Source organism: Lytechinus variegatus, chromosome 3, assembly GCF_018143015.1.
Source record: "Lytechinus variegatus isolate NC3 chromosome 3, Lvar_3.0, whole genome shotgun sequence".
Lineage (NCBI taxonomy): Eukaryota > Metazoa > Echinodermata > Echinoidea > Temnopleuroida > Toxopneustidae > Lytechinus > Lytechinus variegatus.
In genome coordinates this window covers 24,660,609-24,681,347 of record NC_054742.1, presented here as the reverse complement: position 1 = coordinate 24,681,347, position 20,739 = coordinate 24,660,609, and the positions used below count along the sequence as shown (strand labels likewise).

Here is a 20,739-nt window from a genome sequence, read left to right as displayed (position 1 = left end):
CATAGTCCTAACTGTAGATTCCCCACAGGCAGGGTGGTAGCAGTGAACAAGTGCTTGTCAGCTCAGGTGAGTATGCCAAATTGCACGTACGATCTGCATTCCTGGGCTCCCGCCCGCTACGGCCTACGCGGACGGGAGTTCCCTGGGGCTGGGCCACTTGTTCACTACTACCATCTGGCCTGTAGAGAATCTACAGGTAGGTCTATGGTCTGGATACTAGTATGGTATGCCAATGCTGTATAGAGCACACACTTTAAAAAATCATTAAAATATCACTTTTGTGACCAAAATTACTAATTTCCATATAATTTCAATTTATTTATCATTAGTAATGTGGTAATAATTTTTGTATTCACCAGAGCACTCAAAAACTTGAATTTTGGGCATATTTTTGTGTACGCCCTCTATTGGTGGAAAGTAATATGGCAAGAAAATTTTCATTTTTTGATCTCTATTTTTAATTAAGAAAAAATGATATAAAGAATCAAATTTAAATAAGAGCCAAGTGGTATGAATTAAAAGGTCTAATGGAAACTGTCTGTGTAAAAAAATCAAGCATTTGCCCCAAAGAAAAAGAGAAAATAAGCCAAACATTGCCACCCTTATTTTGTCACACATGGAGATATAACTGAGAACAAGGTTATATTATAACCTTGTTCATTGAATGAGTGGGCTGGGCCGGGTAAGGCCCTGGGGCTGGGCTGAAGCCTCCAGGCTAAGCTAAGTGGACCTAACTTATTAAACTCCTTTGTTAATCAACATGGTCAAGGTAGCTCAATTAGATCTAACGTTAGTGGCCAAATTACCTGTTCGCATCGGATCCTGATGTCGATGTCTCATTGTCTGAAGCTCAATCCCACAGGTGTAATTGAAAGACTATGGGCGCTGCCATGTTAGGCGCGTTCACGTAAAAGACAACTAATTCTTTAATATATTTCATTCTTAGTATCATTTTACAACGTTTGATTACGGCGGTAGTTTTTATACATTTATAATATGCATGAATTCTTACTATGTTTTTTTTAGAGTTGAATCTGATACTAAAACTTTGGAGTAGAGATACCTTAATTATACTCGATCTCGCTTATGCTGCTCTTCAGCGCGGCCACCTATTCCATTCCATTCCCTGTTTGTATTTGACAATATTGTCATGATAGAGTTTTTTTGCCACACACTGTATGAAAAGCGGGATGAAAAGTGGGGCCTTTTTGGCTTTTGTAATGAATGATGTAAATGAGCAGTGGTCTCATGTTTTGAGACCACTGAGCTTCGATCATGAAGCTGAGGATGAATTTATTCCTTCTGTACTTGTTTAGGGGTTCATTTTAGGGAATACTTGCAAAGAGTATCGTTATGTTTTCAATAATTGGGGTAGGGTTTCACATGCCAATACTTGTTAAGGGGTGCATTTTCAGAATATGGAAAATACGTGTTTAGGGTGCTTTTTGAAACCCCGTGGTCGCGCATGGTATCCACTCGTCAATGGAAGTGCCCCCCTCCGGGGAGCACCTGTTCTGCAAAACCTCTGAGTATTATTATTTACTCAAACTCTCTTGGTCTTGCATCAGGCGTAGTACCAAATGTGTGGAAAAAAGCAAAGTGCCGACTGTGCCGTATTCAGGGTGATCGTAAACTCCCTTCAAACTACAGACCAATAAGTCTTACATGTATCATTTCTTGTTGGTCGACAGCATGCACCGTACTGTGTGAATGATGTTCGACTGGGCTGAATACCGCAAGGGAGTGTCCTCGGACCACTAGCGTACCTACGGAGGGGGGGGGGGGCACAACCCATGCAAAGGACGTATCCCTGCCCCCCTGACGAGCTTGAAAGACCTTTTTTGCCTCCCCCCTGACGAGCTTGAAGACCTTTATTGCCCCCCCCCATGACGAGCTTTTTTGGGGGGTGTCAATTTTTTTCTGGTACAAAATCCTTTATTTGTGATTGAAGACCTTTATTTCATTTTTTTTTGCTTGTCAATTTTTTTTGCGGACGGTTTTGCCCCCCCCCCCCTGTGGAAAATCTTAGGTACGCCACTGCCTCGGACCCCTGTTTTCATGGGTTTTTGTAATGTACATTAATGATCTACCAGATCAGATTTCGATAATTTATTTGCGGACGACACCAAGATATACAAGCATGTAAAAACTGACAAAGATGCTGAGTTATTACAAGCGGACTTAGATCGTCTTGTTTCATGGTCAGACAAGTGGCTGTTAAAGTTCCACCCGGACAAAAGTTGTATACTTATATGTACATCAGGTAAAAAGAATGATGAATACAATGACACATGGTAATGCCTCAAATAATTTATCACGAGTTGAAACAAGTAAAGATTTAGGAGTGTTGTCGACAAAAAAGCTTAGTGGGTTTTGACCAGCACTTTCAGTCAAAGATAAATAAAGCCAATAGGCTAATGAATCTAATTAGGAGAACATTTGTTATACAAAGCATTGATTAGACCTCATTTGGAGTATGCTCATGCAGTATGGAGTCCATACTTAAAGAAACACATTAAGCACTAGAAAATGTTCAAAGAAAGGCCACTAAGCGATCAGTCTCTTATTGCTATGATTTTAAAGTTCAAGGTTGCATTTTACATAATGATTATAAACTATAAACTGTGCAACATTTATCGTCAAATTAATAAGATTCAATTTTTGGCTTTCTATTTCATATCCATTGATAATATTTCATAGCTATCACCATTTCTTCCTTGAAAATAAATATAAATCATCATGGATATAATTTCCCAATAAAATTTAGTTTTTTTACCCCCACCAAAAAAAGAGAGATAAATGATATCGATATCATTACTAATTTTGCATTGATTTGTATTAACAACTTTCCACTTGTCCAATTAAATTGCTTGATTCTGTTTTTAAGATGAAGGACATCTTTTCAAACAAAACTGTCGACTGGCAATTTTAGCTGTTTTCCCCAAATTTTCATAGTAAAGAAATCAACCCTCTTTTTGTGGGGGTAAAAACAACAAATAATATTTTTTTGCCTTGGTGCAAGTTATATCAATAAGTTCACTATAAAAGATGTATATCGATTTCTTCTTGTTCTTCAGAGTCATTTTATTTTTCTTTTATCGTACTTATTTTTTTTTTTCAAACCAGTGAGCAGGAAATGCTTTTTTTTATTTTAAAAATCTAAAAGTAAATACTAAATTATCAACATCATTTTTTTTTCAAAAACAAAATACTAGATATTTTTCCATCTAACTTGTTTAACATATAAAATATCAGTTTCTTTTCATCCTGAAATTTAAAGGTTGATTTATTTCATATAATTGCTTTTCTAAATAACGTAATTCAGCCCATGTATACAGAAACCGGATGCGTATCTGACTAAATGATTAATGTGAATGCAAAGCACTGGAAACATTTGACATAGGCCTACTGACCTAAAAAGCAAGGACTGTTTTTTGAGGAATTGTGTAATAATATGATGCGTATCTCGCTAATCATAATGCGAGCGCGTAACGCGAGCTAATTTTAGGGGATTTTTTTAAACCCTTTTTTTTAATCATGAACATGATGCATATCTCGCTGAAACAAAATAATCGATCTCAATCATAAGCGAGTTACCCGCTTGAAAATATCTCACTTAAGGCTGTATGGGCACAAAGGGCGAGCGGGTTTTTTTTGTACTTTTTTGGGGGGGATTCATTCCTCTTTCCTTGGTTCATTCACTGTTCTTTCTTTCCTATTTTTTTTAAATCTTTCTGTCCTATTTACATTATCTTTTCTCTCGTTTTTTTGTTTTGTTTCTTCTGTTGGTAAATGGCGGGGTATACCGCAGAACCCCCCCCCCCTGTCTGTCCTTGATTATGTAAAAAAATGCATTATATCTTTATATTTTGGGTCACTTTTATACCATAGTAACGGTGGTTCTTAAAAAAAATAAAATAAAGAAAGTTGTCAGATCTTGTCAGTCTTCAACTTTATATACCTTTAAAAGAGTAAGTAAAAAATGATAATAAAACACTTTATTCTTTGTTGAAAACGGCATTGATTATTGCTGGGGAGGGGGGGGTTCTGGACGGGGGTGTGCGGCTAAAGGCTCAAAACCCAAACCCATATTTTAGGGTCATTTTGGCTAAAAAGGTACCTATTATTAGGGAGTTTCATCTAAAAAGGGACCCATGTTTAAGGGTGGGTTTTAAATTCATTCAACAAATAACTTTCAATTTTCCTTTCAAAAATGCGTTTTGTTTTTGTCTTTCCCTGTACTTGGGACTGGTGGGAGGAAAAAACACAGACAGCAGAAATGTAAATCACGAAAAAAAATCCTTAAATGCATGAAAATGCCTTCAAAAAGCATCAAACAAAAACATCCATAGGGCGATTCCACACTAGAACTTCAATAATATCATAAATTTCAACATGCTTTCAATAAGTTATAAGTAGTGTAATACTTTTACTATGATACCTAAATTTTATGAAAATTATGAGTTTTAACCAAAAGTGAAGACAGATATAGTTTTTTTTTTGGGGGGGAACAATGAAATTTTAAATTTTCAATAATTTTGCTAATTAAATGGTCAAGTACAAACACTGCCTGAAACAATTATTTGCAAAGCACGAGAAGATTGAAAATATTGCAGGTCAATGGAATAATGTATTATTGATGGTTCCAAATAATATCTACAACATTTTCATAATCCATAATGGGGGCAGCCCTGATTTTTCCGAACCTATTTTTGGCAATGTCCCGTACGACACATAAAAATGCAAAAGTTTTTCCTACAATTTTATTTTTGATGATGCAATTTCACAATAACAGTTTCTCTTTCTTTGACCCATGGGTGATCGATTTATCCCATAAGGATCTAATTACTGCCCTTCATTTTTCAATTATTGTCCTATTAAAAGTTGTCCCGTACGACACACGCTGTGTCGTATACGGGACATGTCCCGTACGACACACCATATATAATGCATTTAATTGCAGGATTTTGATTCAGAAACCATAAATAGTAGGCTTATTTTGATTCATTTAATTGATTTGACATAAAGTGAACTGAAAAAGTACTTTTTTTATATCCATAGAACATGAAATAGGTGATTCTAACCATTTTAATTGATTTCATGTAGGCTTATTCTTTTGTGAATCCCTTCAGCTAAACTGGTGATTTTCACTGGTCAGAGCAAAATAATTTCTTTGTCATTGAGCATGAAAAGAAAGCCTTTATAATGAATTCACCCTAGCCTGGAAGATGACTTCTTCTTTCATGCTAATGTGGAATTATTATGACATGTAAAAAAAATACATATCAATCATCATGATCATCTATTTGACTTCCCTTGATGATCACCATTTTTTTTATATACAGTATTGAAAATCCTTACTTTTTTCAAGTTGTAAAAAAAAAATCTGGAAAATAATACAAACCATATAGTTTCATGAAATGCAGATAGGTTTGAAAAAAGTAGAACCGCATTTCTTTAGAAAAAAAAAATATTTTGTGGAATTAAAAGTGACAGTTGTGACATATATCATTATATATAAATTTCATATGAAAATTTATAAAATTTTAGTCCCACAATTTACACAAACAGTTTCATTCATTCATTGTTTAAATAGTGTATTGGAAATCATCAATTAATTCACTAAAATATAACTTCACACAAAACCTCAAGTTTTTCAGCTCGTAAAAATGCTGTGAACATTTGTACATTTCCCATCATGAAAAAAAATGATAACATATTGCTCCCGATTGTATTATTGAGGTTACTTAATTATATTGTCCTGAAAGACTTTTCATAAAAAATGAAGAATTTAGGGGCGATGCTCCTTCTGATTGATAAAAAGTTCATTGTTTTATTCAGGCTGCCCAGTATAACACCCAAGTGCCTGTACAACACAGAAGTGTCCCGTACGACACAGAAGTGTCCTGTACGACACACAAGTGTCCCGTACGACACATTATTTTGTTTATGATACATTGACAGAAATATTCAGCCAATAGCGGTTTCTATCATAATGAATGTCTTAGTTTGATAGGATTATTATTATCATCAGCCAAATAATGTGATTGAAGAAGTCAAAGAGACATAAAGTAAGAAAGTTTGGCTTCAATTTAGAGATGTCCCGTACGACACATTTTGAGTGTCCCGTACGCCACAATGTTCTCGAAAATTGTAATTTGCTTTATTTAGTCATAAATGTTTATCTTGCTTTCTTTTATAGATGTGTTTATTCTTGGGTAATTGAATATTAATTTGAGTTCAGTTTCTATGAAAAATATCTGCCCAACTCACAGACTTTTGAGTAGAAACTTGAGGTTTCTAAAAAAGCCACTTTTTCTGCGTCCGTACGACACATTACTATTTTAAATCTGTATTATATGACAGGATGTGAATTCAAGTCATGTTAAGTCTCGGATTTTCTAACACTCTGGTAGTACTTGATGATCACCTTTAGTTACTGGAATATTTTTTGTTTTTTCTTGTAAAAAAAACTGTCAAATGTTCTCTAAATGTCCCGTACGACACGTATGGAATCACCCCATACAGGAAGACAATTCCTGAAAATAATGAAATCGATGGCACACTTGCAATGTACAAAAAATGCCAAATTAAAAAAAAAATCCTTGTGATTCTTTGTGTATTGCTTTATGTTCATGCGTACGCTGTTCTGGTTCAAGGTCATTTTTAATGTCCACCCCAACAAAAAGTTTATTAAACAATAGAGAAAATCTTACAGCATAACACTGAAAATTTCATCAAAATCGGAATTAAAATAAGAAAATTACATTTTAATGCTTTAACGTTTATATATGCACATCCTGGTCAGTATGCAAACTAGGAGACTGATGTCATCAGCTCACTACTTCTTTTGCATTTTATTATACCAAATATGAAATATTATAATTTTCCCCTAATGTCTCCCTTAACATGTGTAATTAGCATTGTTTAACACTATATGGTTCTGTCAAGGTGGTCCTTATGATATAATAACAATACACAATTCTTGTATAGTTATATCACAATTATGAATAATGTGCTTCCAAATGACTATGGATATTATTACCCCAGCTGTGTAGAATGTCAGCCATAATTACTATTGTCCTTATTGTGAAATCTGTGAAAAATGAAAAATTGTACAATTCAAACGATAAAAAAAGAAATAAATAGTGAGTGAGGGACATCACCGTCTCTCTCATTTGCACGTCACTGAGTTGTGCATATCACGGTTTTGTGAAAAAAAAAATAAAGCGAAACTTTGAAATGTCAAAACTTTCTTATTTTACATCCGTTTTGATGAAATTTTCAGTGTTACGCTAGTTTGATTTTTCTTCATTTATTCAAATCAACATTTTAATGGGGTGGACTTGACCTTTAATTGACCGGGCATTTTGATCCCGGATTTGTATAGGAATATTTGCACCTAAGGAGGAGATATGGATCCATGTTTTACCCTATCTAGGCCGGGGTATTTTGGGAGTTCCTATGGCCGGGGGGGGGGGCCTCCCAGGCCCCCCTAAGATCTCGGCCGTCGACCGCGCGATCGCGCCGAAAATTGGCACGCGGGTTGTCTTAGACATAATCTACAAGACTGTATAGTAATTTATTTCATGCGAATCGCTATTAAGTGATTATGCTAATTTATGCGTAATTAGTATGCGAAATCATACTTTTTCCTCTAACTTCCTAAATAAAGCTCCAAATGTAATCATTTTTGGTATAGAAACTCTTTGTGGTGTCCTTAGCAAGAATACATGAAAAAAATTGTGATATCAAATCATTTTCTTATGTATTATATTTTTTTTGCAATTTCTTATGCATTTCTTTGTTTTTTTTTGACCTTTTGCTTTTCATTGTTTTTTCAATGAAATTTGTGAGGGACTCTTCTGTGATCATAAAAATCATAACATGAATAAATTTAGACCAGCAAAACTAAAAATAATCATACATTTATGAAGTTTGGTTGAATACACAATTTGCATTGACTTTGTACATGAAATCACGTTTTTGAGCAATTTTCGGTCTGACATGCACTTACATAATGTTGCGTAATTTCGGAACCACGTACCCGGGTGATGCAAAATTGGTCTCAAAAGTTGCGCAAGACAAGGGTTAAGGTCAGTATCTAAAAATTTGGGGCATGTTTATTGTTCAGAGATTTTCAAGCATAAAACCATACCCATTGTTTTGGAATTTCTTTAAAAAAAAAAACCCCAGACAAATTTCAGCGGCACATACGGTATACCATATTTTGTGTCCCCCCGGGAATTGTCTAGTTCAGGTCAGAATATAAAAAAAACTGAATCAGGTTGCGCTTCATGTTCGCACCATTTGCCTATTTAGTTAGATGATCTTGTTCATAATTACAAAAAGTGCTTAGAATGTCGTTTTCAGGTCGAAAAGTAAAAAAAAAAGTGTTCATGTAGCATGCGCTTCGCGCTCGCATCAATTTATTTACATGTACCCTTCTTTTTCATGATTACAGCAAATGCGTATAGAATGTCCATTTTTTCAGGTCGGAATATTAACTTTTCAGCTCGCTCATTGCGCTCGTTCGTATTATATTAGTTAGGCATCTTTATTGCAAATTGTTTAGAATTATCAGGTCTGAATACATAAAATATAATATCAAACTATTTTATATCGTGCTAAGCGCTCGCAATATAGACTTGAGATACCACATCTTGTTTGCTTGAATCCGCCCCTCAACTTAAAACCAATGAACAAAAATTAAATTTTCATAGATGCCGATCGCATAGGAATGAAAAGATCTATCCTCAGGAAAGTAAGGAAGGTAAATTTTTTGAAGAAAAATAATCAAGATTTGTAATTTCTCAACTTGCACTATATACAAATTAAAAAAAGGAGAAAACAAAGAAATATATAAATCTATATGTTGATTTTTACCTTAAAATATTTGTCTAAGTAGACCTATCACATATCAATAAGAATAGTGCAATATGTATTGAAAATTGAAATTGATAATGAATAAGAAATGGACAACATGGAAAGTAGATGGTACAAACTTGCATGTCGGGTCTTCTGTTCCCGAATGAATCTCCTGCAGGGAGAGAGATTTTTCTCAATTTTATCTTCTTCTTCATCTTCTTCCGTTGAGTACAGTCTTCCTTATAGAGTAGGGCCCTATAGTCGTACTTGTCAAGGCCGCAGTCACAAAAACACATGACATCATGGCCCTGGGAAGCAAGGGTACTGGGGGTGCTCAAGTGCACCCCCCAAAAAAATCCTTGGGGGTGCTGCGCGCTGTGTGCATGCAGGCTATAAGGGGCTATTCTCCCCTGTATTCGGATAGGCAGCACCCCCTGGTCCATCATGGAAGATGTGTAAAAAGGTGTAAAAAGGAAAAATACCAATTTGCTTTCCAAATTTCTGGGGACCATTTTAACCTCCAATTATAGTAGTGAGCTAGCATGACACTGAATTAGCACTTTCAGCCCTGCTATCAGCTCAGCATAGCAAGCTAAGGCCAAGGGGGAAAAGTACCCCCCCCTCCTCAGCTTAATTGAGATCGTGTGCAATAAACGTATCTGTTGTTAATGCTGAGTACAGTTACCATGTATCGGCCAATTTCAAGAGCTAGTATTATTTTAGGCTAAAGAATACTATGGAGCCACATAGTTATATGCTTGAGCTCCGATGAGTTTATATTTTCATATTTTTTTGGCTCATTCTACAGTTGATTTGCACTTTTATAGTGTGTCTAAAACTGTCTATGAACTGAACGAGAAACTGAGCTGTGAGCATCCATCTTGCAGGATCCACTTGAAGTGAACAACGAGAGCTAGCAGAGGTGCGGGCTGTTACGTTTCATTCATTCGGCCGGCAGTGCAGTGCAGGCTGGGCGAGATCGGAGGAACATACACCGACCGGTCGGCTGAATTTGATGCAGACGAAAATAATGGATTCTTCGCTCATTGTATTGTAACCTACGTGAACTTGAGATATATGGAAACGTACATATGGATAATGGAATTTAATTGAAATCTCAAGTTTGGATCAATTGAACTGGATGGAAAACAGACTTAAAAAAAGGTCTAACTAGTATTGGAAATTTGTTTTCTTGATGTGCCAACATCAGTCCAGCCTCAGTAGAGCTAGGAATTGTGACTGTGTACGTACACAGACGTTTGAAGTCCATTCTTCAGAATAGGACCATCCCAGTTTCACTGACATTCTGCAAAATGGGCAGACAAATGATGTACAATCTTTCCAGGAAATCATGGCTCATTTTGATGTTTGGTAAGTTTAGATCTAACTTACATGTATTTAAGTTAAATATAAAAATTTTGGTCTCTGTTTATTGTTCTGCTGAACTATATATGATAGTGTAGTATAGTATAAAAATGTTGGCTCCACTCACCAATTTTGTTACGGGAGAAATGAAAAAGTAGAAAATTGCTAAAAAACTACTCAAAACAGACAGCTGCCAGCTGTCTGTCTACTAGAGTCTAGATCTAATTGAATTTGTTTCTCTTTTGTAGTCTTGGCCTGGTCCACATACGGTTGTTAAGTCGGATGAGTAATGTTTCTTGAAAAAAGTCTAGATCTATGTTAAATTAGATCTAATTAGACACAATAATTGTTAAAAAGAAGTTGTTAATTTTAGTTTTGGCAAGACGAATACAGGTGTATAATATATAGGTAGTGAATGGTGTGCTACCACCACTTTTGACAAGTAGCGCTGGGTATTATTCAAGATTATGATTATTTGCGTTTGACTGAAAATTTTAATTTTTAAGATTGGGATTGTGGATACTATTACAAGCATTAAAACAATAAGGGGTATTGTCATTTAAAAAATATGATGTAGACCTAGACTATTATCATTTTGTTTAGATTTTTTGTGAGAATTTGGTAAGATGTAACTTTTAGATTGTAAAATGTGTAGCCTACCCTTTTTTTAGTAAGGCCTAAATGTATTAAACTGTCAGTTCTACAAATTTCTTTTGAAACGAAGGATTTGTACAGTATATTAATTGAATCATTTAGTATTATGATATAGGCCAACATTGTTACTACTAATACTATGCATACATGTTTTCAGTGGTACATGTATGAATAAAACAAGTCTATCCTATCTGTATGTGTGAATTGAGTGTACATGTAAGGGACTGAGTGTATGAAGGGATTCGCATCCAATTCACAATGATGACAAGATCTGGGCCCCATCTTACAAAGAGTTGCAATTGATCCAATCAATTGTAACTATGGAAATCCATCAATGTCATAATTTTGTCTACAAGATATTTGCAAATTGTCCTTTGTAAGGAAAAGAGAACACACCAAATTGTCAACAGGTATCTAGAATTTTTTTTGAACAAACATGTGTTTTATATATTGACTTTGCTGGCTTTCCGTAGTTGTGATTGATCGGATCAATCACAAATCTTTGTAAGACAGACCCCAGTAGTCATTAACTTAATAAAGTTGATAATGATAATGATAATAGGCATTTGTATATTTAACACCATCTATCTAGATATATTATATTCCGAGGCGCAAAAGAAAAGAAAGAATGAGAGAGTTTGGATGAGTGTCAAAGTGCCAATAACTAATACTGTTATAAAAGATAAGACTTCAGTTTCATGCAAATATTTCACATTTTGTTCCTGCCTCTTTGCAGTCAAACCACTCTGGTTATGATATCGTTCTCAAATTTTCTTCTCTTTGGAATATACAACCCCATTATCATCAAGTTGACCAACAAAATACATGATGTAAATGCATGAAGGCCCTTTAAACTGATGCCAAATACATCTATTAATACATTTTAAACAGATTTGATTTTGTAACCTTTAATAAAAAACTGAAAAAGAGTGTATTACACAACTGTATATCATGTTTTCTGAATTGGCTTCGTTCATACACAGTTATTATCTGTTCTAAAAACATTAAAAACAAGTACAACACATTGTAAATGTACAGTTGTGTTACTGTAAATGTTTGCAGATCATACAGACTGTACTATAGAACAGACAAGATCACATACATGTAGGGACCATGACTAACAGTCAGGGTGAATGATTACTGTGTCCTCTAAAGGGTAAAGATTTTAGATAAGATTGATGAGTTCACAACATCTAACAACAGTTCAGCTTCAAGTACACATTCCTGCATAATTGATTTAAAATTTAGTTTGTTCACTAAAATCAATGCATTTTTTTGCTGTTTTTTACATTGTTGGCTACAGTCTTGGTGATCTGAGACATTTTTTAACGGAAGTTGCGAGTTTGCTCTCAAATAGAAATGATCAAAGTACACGTATGTATATCTGAAAATCTGAAAGGAAGTTTTTAATTCTTGACTTGTTTTCGAATATCTTACAAGACTTTTCAAAGTTGTTACATACACTGACAATATATGTCAAAGGAAGAAGTGCATTGACTATGATTTTATTTAGAAATTTACCTTTATTAACAAACTAGATAGAAGAAGCAATTATTTCTACAATGTGACTGTCACAGGTAAAACATGTAGGCCTTCATTATTAGCCTTGGACTTGGATGTGATCGTCCTATGATTGGCTTCAATGCCCAATATTGGCCTATTTTGGTGCCATGTTAATTGCCATTTGTGCTGTTTTGGTAGAATGGTCTTCCCCCAAGAATATGAAATTTAAAGCCTGTATAATTTTCAAGTACAGTAAATAGACTAATGATACATTTCTTATTATAATCAACTCCACCATCATTGCTTTTGCTATTGGACTTCACAGTTCATTAACATTAAGATTGTTACAAATTTTGTATTTACAAATTTAAAAAGTGAAATCATGCCTACTTGTTTGATGAAAATTTTGAATTCCTTTAAGGTTGATGTGTCACAAAAAATACTGACAAACTGTGTTTTATACTTGTTGACTGGAAAATTTGATTTTATAATAAATTGGTTCATTTACATGTATGATCTGTAACAAATAAAAATATTAGTCCTACAGTGAACCCCCCCCCCCACATACTCTGTCGATTGCAGAATCAGAATTGTGTTCACTTTTTAAAATACGGAGTACTGCATGTAAACAGGTACATGTACCCATGGACCTACCAGGTCCATGATGTACCTACCAGGTCCATGATGTACCTTACCAGTATTTGAAATTATATTGTCTGCAACTATGCACTTTTCTGTGAATCTCTGCATTATTTGTTAGCACCTTTCCTTTCTGCTTGACCAGTCCCTATTGAAGTATGACTGTAGCTGCCCGTGTGTCTTTGTTGTGGGGGAAGAAAGTCTATTGTTTGTTATGATTCATCCAAAGTGTATACATGCCCAAATTGCATTTTTGCTCAATAGTATTTTTATACCTTTTTCGTTTTTATTTTGTATATTTTTTCTTTTGACATGTATACAGATCATTCCAACTTGAAATTCATGTTAAATTGTACAGTTGAGTCCCCTTTGTCTGATTTGGAAAATGTTGTTTGCTCTTTTTATGTGAAAGTATGTAATTCATTTTTGTGTTAAATAACATAATAGAACTACCTACATGTAGGGTTTAAAAGGAAACACATCAGTACTATTCCTAAAGTACATGTAACTTTTATCATATTGTTGGCTTGGCCTGGGCTAGGTCAGCTGTAGGTTTTTTTTTTTGTTTATTTTAGTATGTCTATAATATACTTGATATTTTCAAATAATCCTATTCATTAAAGGTATGCAATTGCAATGGTAGGTAATATAATCTATATATTGCAAAATAATGTCAGAAATATTTGTTTTAGGGGGTGAGAGGCAGAAACTTGGAAGGAGACATTTCTGTTGTATGATTATAATATCTATGTAATTTCCAAACTGAAGAGGGTCTACTGGTAGATGCATAAATGCACATGTAAACATTGTAGGCCTATGAAGTTAATGGTGACAGTTGGATTCATGGTACAATGCACCAGTATTATACTTCCATACATGTACATGTAGGCGTGTATGATTCACAGTGAATTATTCAAAACTGCTTAAAGGAGAATGAAACCATTGGAACAAGATAGCTTGTGTGAAAACAGAAATATCAAAGAAACAGATCAAAAAAAGTTTGAGAAAAATCGGACAAATAATGAGAAAGTTATGAGCATTTGAATATTGCGATCACTAATGCTATGGAGATAGCAAATTGGCAACGCGACAAAGATGTGTGATGTCACTTGTGAACAACTGTCCCCATTACTTTAGTATATATTTCACTTGAATTGCCTCTTTTATCACATCTATCCATAGATCATGTGTTCTTTCTACATGAGGGCATGTAATACATATTTTTTTAAGAATACATCATGGATAAAGAGTTTGTATCATCATAAAAAAAGGCAAAAAGAGACATTTTGAGGGTATTTTATAGTCCACCAAAGGGAAAGTTGTTCATCAGTGACATCACACATCCTTGTCGCATTGCCAATGGGAGGATCTCCATAGCATTAGTGATTGCAATATTCAAATGCTCATAACTTTCTCATTATTTGCCCGATTTTTCTCAAACTTTCTTTATTCTTATTCTTTGATTTTTCTGTTTTTACACAAGCCTATTTCTTCCAAAGGTTTCATTCCCCTTTAAATACTATAGTATCTTTTGTTATTTTTCTTGAGTTTGTTCTATGTCATAAGTTGTAGTCCTGTATTACTTGAAGTTAAGCAAGATCCAAGTGTATTTTATCATGACTGACTGTATGCAGTTCTAATAAAGAAGACTTCCTCTTTGACAAATTAGCACCTGTGGGGTGGGGTATGCTTTGTGATGATTCTGGTGACTAATCAATGACTGAGGTTAGTTCTCATTATTAAAGTTAAATTAGTTAATCAACATATTATTGGAACTTGAACTTCACAAAACTGTTCTCATACATGTACATGCAGGGTTTGGCTCAATTAGTTTCTTCAATTACCATTACGGAATTGAAGAAATTTTCAATTACAATTACATTTCAGTTAAATTACCATTTTTTCACTCAAAATTGCCAATTACTTTTTTTTCAACTACAATTTACAATTTCAATTACTTTAGAAACTCATATGAAGTCAGTTGCATTCTGTATAGCACCACCTTCATTGATGCTGAAGCAGTTGACATGAAAAAGTCATGAAATTGATAAATCATAAATTTAAAGTTTATTGTTGTAAAAGTAATTGACGGTACCTTTAATTAAAATCAATAATTTTTTTTTTCAATTACAAATACTTTCCCTTTTAAAATCTAAAATAAATTACAATTACTAAAAAAAATGAAATTATTTAATTGACCAATTACCTTGTACATGTAATTGAGCCCAACCCTGCATACATGTAGTCTTGAGTTTCTGCCATTGTGGTATTCCAGAACTTTGAAATATGAAAAATTTTCAAACAAGTAGAAAAGAGCAATGGATGTGATGTTATGAAGAGAATTTCAAGGGTCTACATTACCTTTGACTTTTGATACTTTCATCATCATCATCATCAAATGATGATCATGTTACTACTACTATCATCACTACATGTATTATCATTAAAATCATCATCATTATCATCATCATCATCTTCATCATCATCAGGATTCAGGAATATCATTTTCATCTACAAGAATTATCAATAATAAAGTACCAACTTTATACCAACCTCTGTGATTTATACATAGAACATGTATTCTATGTACATGTAGGATGTGGATGACATCTTTATACATGGAAGTAATTTTATTTGATAGGAAACTTGTAGTGTAGATGTGCATGCAGACTTCTGCACAATGCAGCATACTGTGCAGTGTGAAACACCCATGGATGTCAAATGATTTGACCCCTGTCAGTAAGACCTGTTATAGTGCCCTGCCCAATGATGACTATTGTAGGAGGCTAAGGGATGCCAGTAAAGGGAATAACCCAAAGTGGACAAAACCCGGTTCCTAATGAAGTAGAATTGTTACACATTTCTGACAATTATTCGTAAATAATGTCCAGAGTTGATGTTTCTAATTAAATCTTAACTGGAGAATTCATGAGCTAGGCATTTGCTGAGCATTTCTGAATATTCATAGAATGCCATGAGGAAAAAAATAAATTCACAGTATTCATTAGTGCCTACGTGGTTTTCCCCAAATTTGAATTTTCCTATTCGAAATGCAAGAAACTTTATGCCTTTGTTAGTTTTGTAGGTCAAATCCACCCCAGAAAAATGTTCATTTGAATCAATAGAGAAAAATCAAACAAGCATAATGCTGAGAATTTCATCAAAATCGGATGTAAAATTATTCTGATATTAATGATATTAATTATTATTCTGGTGCTGTGAAACAGTTCTAGGCATATCTTCATGAATATTCATTAGGGGTGCTGATGATGTCCTATCCCCACTTTTTCTTTTGTATTTTGTTATGAAATTACATTTAGGTTTATTAAAAAATGTTCTACCAAGAAGTAAAACAATTAGATTGACAACTAATTAGTTATTTATTGCCACAACTTATGTGTATTTCATCATAATGGAGACACATCATTTACACATGTATGAAAAAATCAAACAATTATGATTTCATGTAATAACATATTAAAGAAATAGGAAAGTGGGGGTATGACATCTATCAGCCCACCTAATGAATATTCATAATGATGTGCATATAACTGTAAACTTAAAAATTCAATAACTTTGCTATATATATGTTATCCAATTTTGATGAAATTTTCAGCATTTCACTGTGTGAATTTTACTCTATTTATATTATATAAATATTTTCAGCCTTGACCATCCCTTAAAGTCTAGATGTAGGCCTGTACATGTGCATGTAATTTGCAGTTGGTAATAAGACCTGTGCAGTGTGCCTCATATGGACTGTAAAGCCTTTCCTAGAATGTCAAATTATATGTACAGAGATTGGAGCGGACATGGGTCTCCCCACTCTCCATTGCCTGATTGCAGAGCTGAGCAAAAGAGAAGAGAAGTGGTGACCCACATTTACAATTCAGCTTTGATGTGAGAGATAGTAAAAGATGGGCAAGCTACATGTACACATCAGACGTACAGAAGAGAAATGCACCACTTTTACTTACATATATCATGTATGATGTAGCTCGGAGCATATCATGCACACATTTTTAATCTGCACAAAATGCTGCCAGAGGATAAAGTATGCAGAGTGGCAAAATAATCTATGTACCGTAGTGTAGGTTTACATTGAATGTAAACCTGAATGTAGGTTTTGTATGGATATACATGTTCTAGGCCTACATGTACTGAGAAGAAAAACAAATGTAGAGAAAAACATTAATTTGAGACCTTCTAATTTTGGTAGAATGGCAGAATACAATAATTGCAAATTGCAACATTTGTATGTAAGTTTTAGAGATCCCAGTGCTCTTGTTTTTTATTTTTCTAAATGCAAATTCAATATACATGTACATAACATTCAACGTTCTTTGGCAAGATACATGTACAAAACATGATGATCAGAGCAATTGTGAAAATCTCAGACAAAAATCCATGCTGATGAAGCTTGGTTTACACAAGTCATAGGATTGATGGGAAGGTGTTTCACTTGCATTGTATGAGCTTAATTGTATGTACAGTTTGGTTTTTATTAAATTTTGCTTTGATTTTTAATGTATTTAGGTATTTGAAATTTTTTTGTCTGAAATTTTATCCTGTGAAACACTGTACATTTCATGTTCTTCCAGAATTCTTTGAATTGTGTCAGTTTTCTGTATTGCAGAAAATGGGGACACCAATATTACATTTAACTGCACTGGATAATAGTTAGAGACTAAGACACCATTCTCATTATACTTTCTAAAACTGGTTTACTGGAAACCAATTGAGGAAACCAGTTTGGAAGTATTGCCTTGCTAGCGTTCCCATTTGATCACCCGAAAGTGGTTTTCAAAATCACTTCATGTAAAAAGTAAAAGTAAATCCTCTATAAAACATTCTAGTTTTTTTCATACCCACCGCAAATTTTACGCTAAACACGCAGCTTCCTAGCAATATAGATACCCTTTTTTCATTATTTTAGTGTTTTTGACACCATTATTTCATTATGTATGTACATGTAACTTGAAAAAGACATCCTTTTTACATGTTTTTTGGGTCGCGCATACATGTAGTATCCAATCACCAATGCAAGCGCCCCCCCCCCCCGAGTAAAATAACCTCTAAGAACATGATTGAAAAATCGGTTAAATACATGTACCCAGATTGTGCATTGACATACATGTACATGTATCTGCATGTTTTTATACAATAGCTTCCATACATGTACTTGAAGCATTATTTATAGTAGTTCAGGCTTATATGATTTGTGGCAATGAAGTTGGAAGTCAAATCCAAATACATGTAGGACAACTTTCACAAAACTATAAAATTAACACCACGAAAGGTTTCCCTACCGGAAGTAAAAGTAGAGTCCTATATGTACATGTAGTTTAAAAAATGTTGTATTCTGCTCTGTTTAGAGTGCTTGCTTGATGCTTCTGTTCGAATCATAATATGATAATAATAGTAATTCAATATTTGTATACCGCCTATTTTCTTAAGGTGTCCATGTGTATGATACATGTACATGTACATGTAAGCCACTAAAAAGGGAAAGTCCATTTGGAAATGACTTGTACATGACAATGACATAATTGAGCTAAAAGTAGGCCTCAGTCCTCACTATTTATTGAAATCATTATTTTTAAAATGAAAGTTTACCAAAGTCTGACTTAAGGTGAGCAAGTTGTGAAAATTGAAGTTAAGTCATAAATGAAGGAAATGAAAAAAATTTAATCCAGAATATTTCATTTCTCTCAATGTATATAGAATCCAAAAGTGAATTCCCATTTTGCCACTTATGACATCATCATATATGCAAATTTGACTTTAACTCTGTAAATATTGGTCAATTTTTGCTCAGTTTTTTTTCTATGTTGTAGCTGAGGACATGTTCTTTCTATTGTGATGGGTATATTTACATTTTATGGATCGGATCATCCTGAAAAATGGCAAGTTATAGAGGCATGTCATTTTCGCTCATTTTGTGTGCAATCTCTATGGGAAATGACTTTTTCTCAAAACTGGATTTTACATTCCTCTATTTCGCGAGCCATATATGTTGGTTTTCTCTGAGCTTGGAGAATGTAGTAGCTGAGATTGTAAGCTATTGCAAGGGTGGTCTTCGTTTTCCGATCAGATGCCGGGATCATGCCCGTATTTCACTTGCAAAGTTGGATCTAAGATCCTCTTGTTTTGCCTACATGTATGTGTAAAGTCTATGGGAAGTGTGTTGCTCATTTGGTAAGGCATCAGTCTTGCGTCCTTAGGGTCCAGGGTTCGAACCCAAAAGTGGACATAAATTTTTTTTCTTTTCAACATTTCGCAAATGTTCCTTAATCACTATTACAAGGTATTTAAGTTCAAATATCGCACAATAAAATAGATTAAAATCTCTTTTAATAAGCCTATAACACTGATGTACAATGTGTATCACCTATACACCTACATGTATTTCGCATATTCTCATTTCCCTCTTTTCACGAGTATTCAACATGTTCTTTTCGTAATAAAAGTTCAGTTTTCAAGATGATGATCGTATTGATCTCAATAAACATGGTGATTGTATTCGTGATCATGAAAATCAGAGACAGATCACCTAATTCGTCCTCATGACGAATTAAAATTCTAGTTATTGTAGTGAGTTTGTGAAATTTACATTACCGGTAATTGTAGAAAATAAGTTTTGAGCATTTAGTATAAAGAATGATATTTGATAAATTTCAGTTCATATATCTGAGCGTAGTTCAAAATTTAAGTACAGAATGGTAGACATGCTGTACAATTTTGCACATGACTTGCTAAATTGCTCTTGTTCTGAATGCATTAAAATGGCAATTAACCCAGTGGCCCTCCCATGTGAAATGTGATGAGGGTTCTTGCACTGACAGCAGAGAGAAAAATCAATATAGAAATTTGATTTGAGCCATTGCCTTTGGCATTAATTGAATAAAGATTTATAACTAAGTGAATATTCATGAAAGCAGGGCAGAGAATCCATTCCCACAAAGAAGAACTAAAACTGAATTCTACTGATCATTACAGAGAGTCTATATACACTCTACAATCTACATGTACATATTGCTTTAGAATGTGAGTTTTAATCATGAATAAGATAACGGATACATATAGAATAGTGAAAGAGTCCGATTTTGAACAGTGTTCTTTTCCATGCCTAAATACATAATTTGTGGTATTTTAAGAAATACAAGAAATAAAAAAGTGCATGAAACCATTCTGCACATTTCTTTTTTGTTGTTGTTGAAATGTTCACAACTTCACATAGTGCAGATACATGTAAATTAGGGTGGATCTGAAAAAAATAGTCCGCAGGTACAGACCCTAACTGAAAATTTTTAATCATCATTTGGGTGGGACAAAGTTACAGGTATTCAACTTTTTTTTAATGTCAATGGGCTTTGATACATAAGTTACATATACATGTAGGCTTTATATTAAGACCTTTTTCTTAAAATGGAGAGATTTGCGCAGCAAAGTACAAAGTGGGAGGAGGCATTGACCAAGGTATGAGTATATGCAACTCCAATTGATGATCTTTCCATAATAAAATAAAATCACTTTAATGACCCTCTATCTTATTCCAATGACCCCTAGTTTTACCATAGGAAATGCATACAAGGTTCGGTAGCTTCATCTAATATCCCTGTTCAATCTGTTGAAACTAAAGCCCAGATCTTTTTCACACCCATGGATGGGTCTGGTGGGATTAGCCAAATTTTTGATAGAAAACAATTA

At 34.1% G+C, this 20,739-nt stretch overlaps 1 protein-coding gene across 3 annotated transcripts in view; it reads right to left on the bottom strand.

The window, feature by feature from the left end:
- The window catches only part of LOC121410584 (bis(5'-adenosyl)-triphosphatase-like), a 37,099-nt gene extending 35,936 nt beyond the window's left edge, over nucleotides 1-1,163 (bottom strand). The window contains exon 1 of one of the 3 annotated variants that reach the window (XM_041602765.1): nucleotides 1,064-1,163. The gene's annotated coding sequence lies outside the window, so the exon portion shown is untranslated. Of the gene's footprint in view, nucleotides 22-806; nucleotides 962-1,063 lie in introns of those variants that run through there. The other 2 variants (XM_041602764.1, XM_041602767.1) reach the window with 2 other exon arrangements.
- Between the last annotated feature and the right edge of the window lie 19,576 nt (nucleotides 1,164-20,739).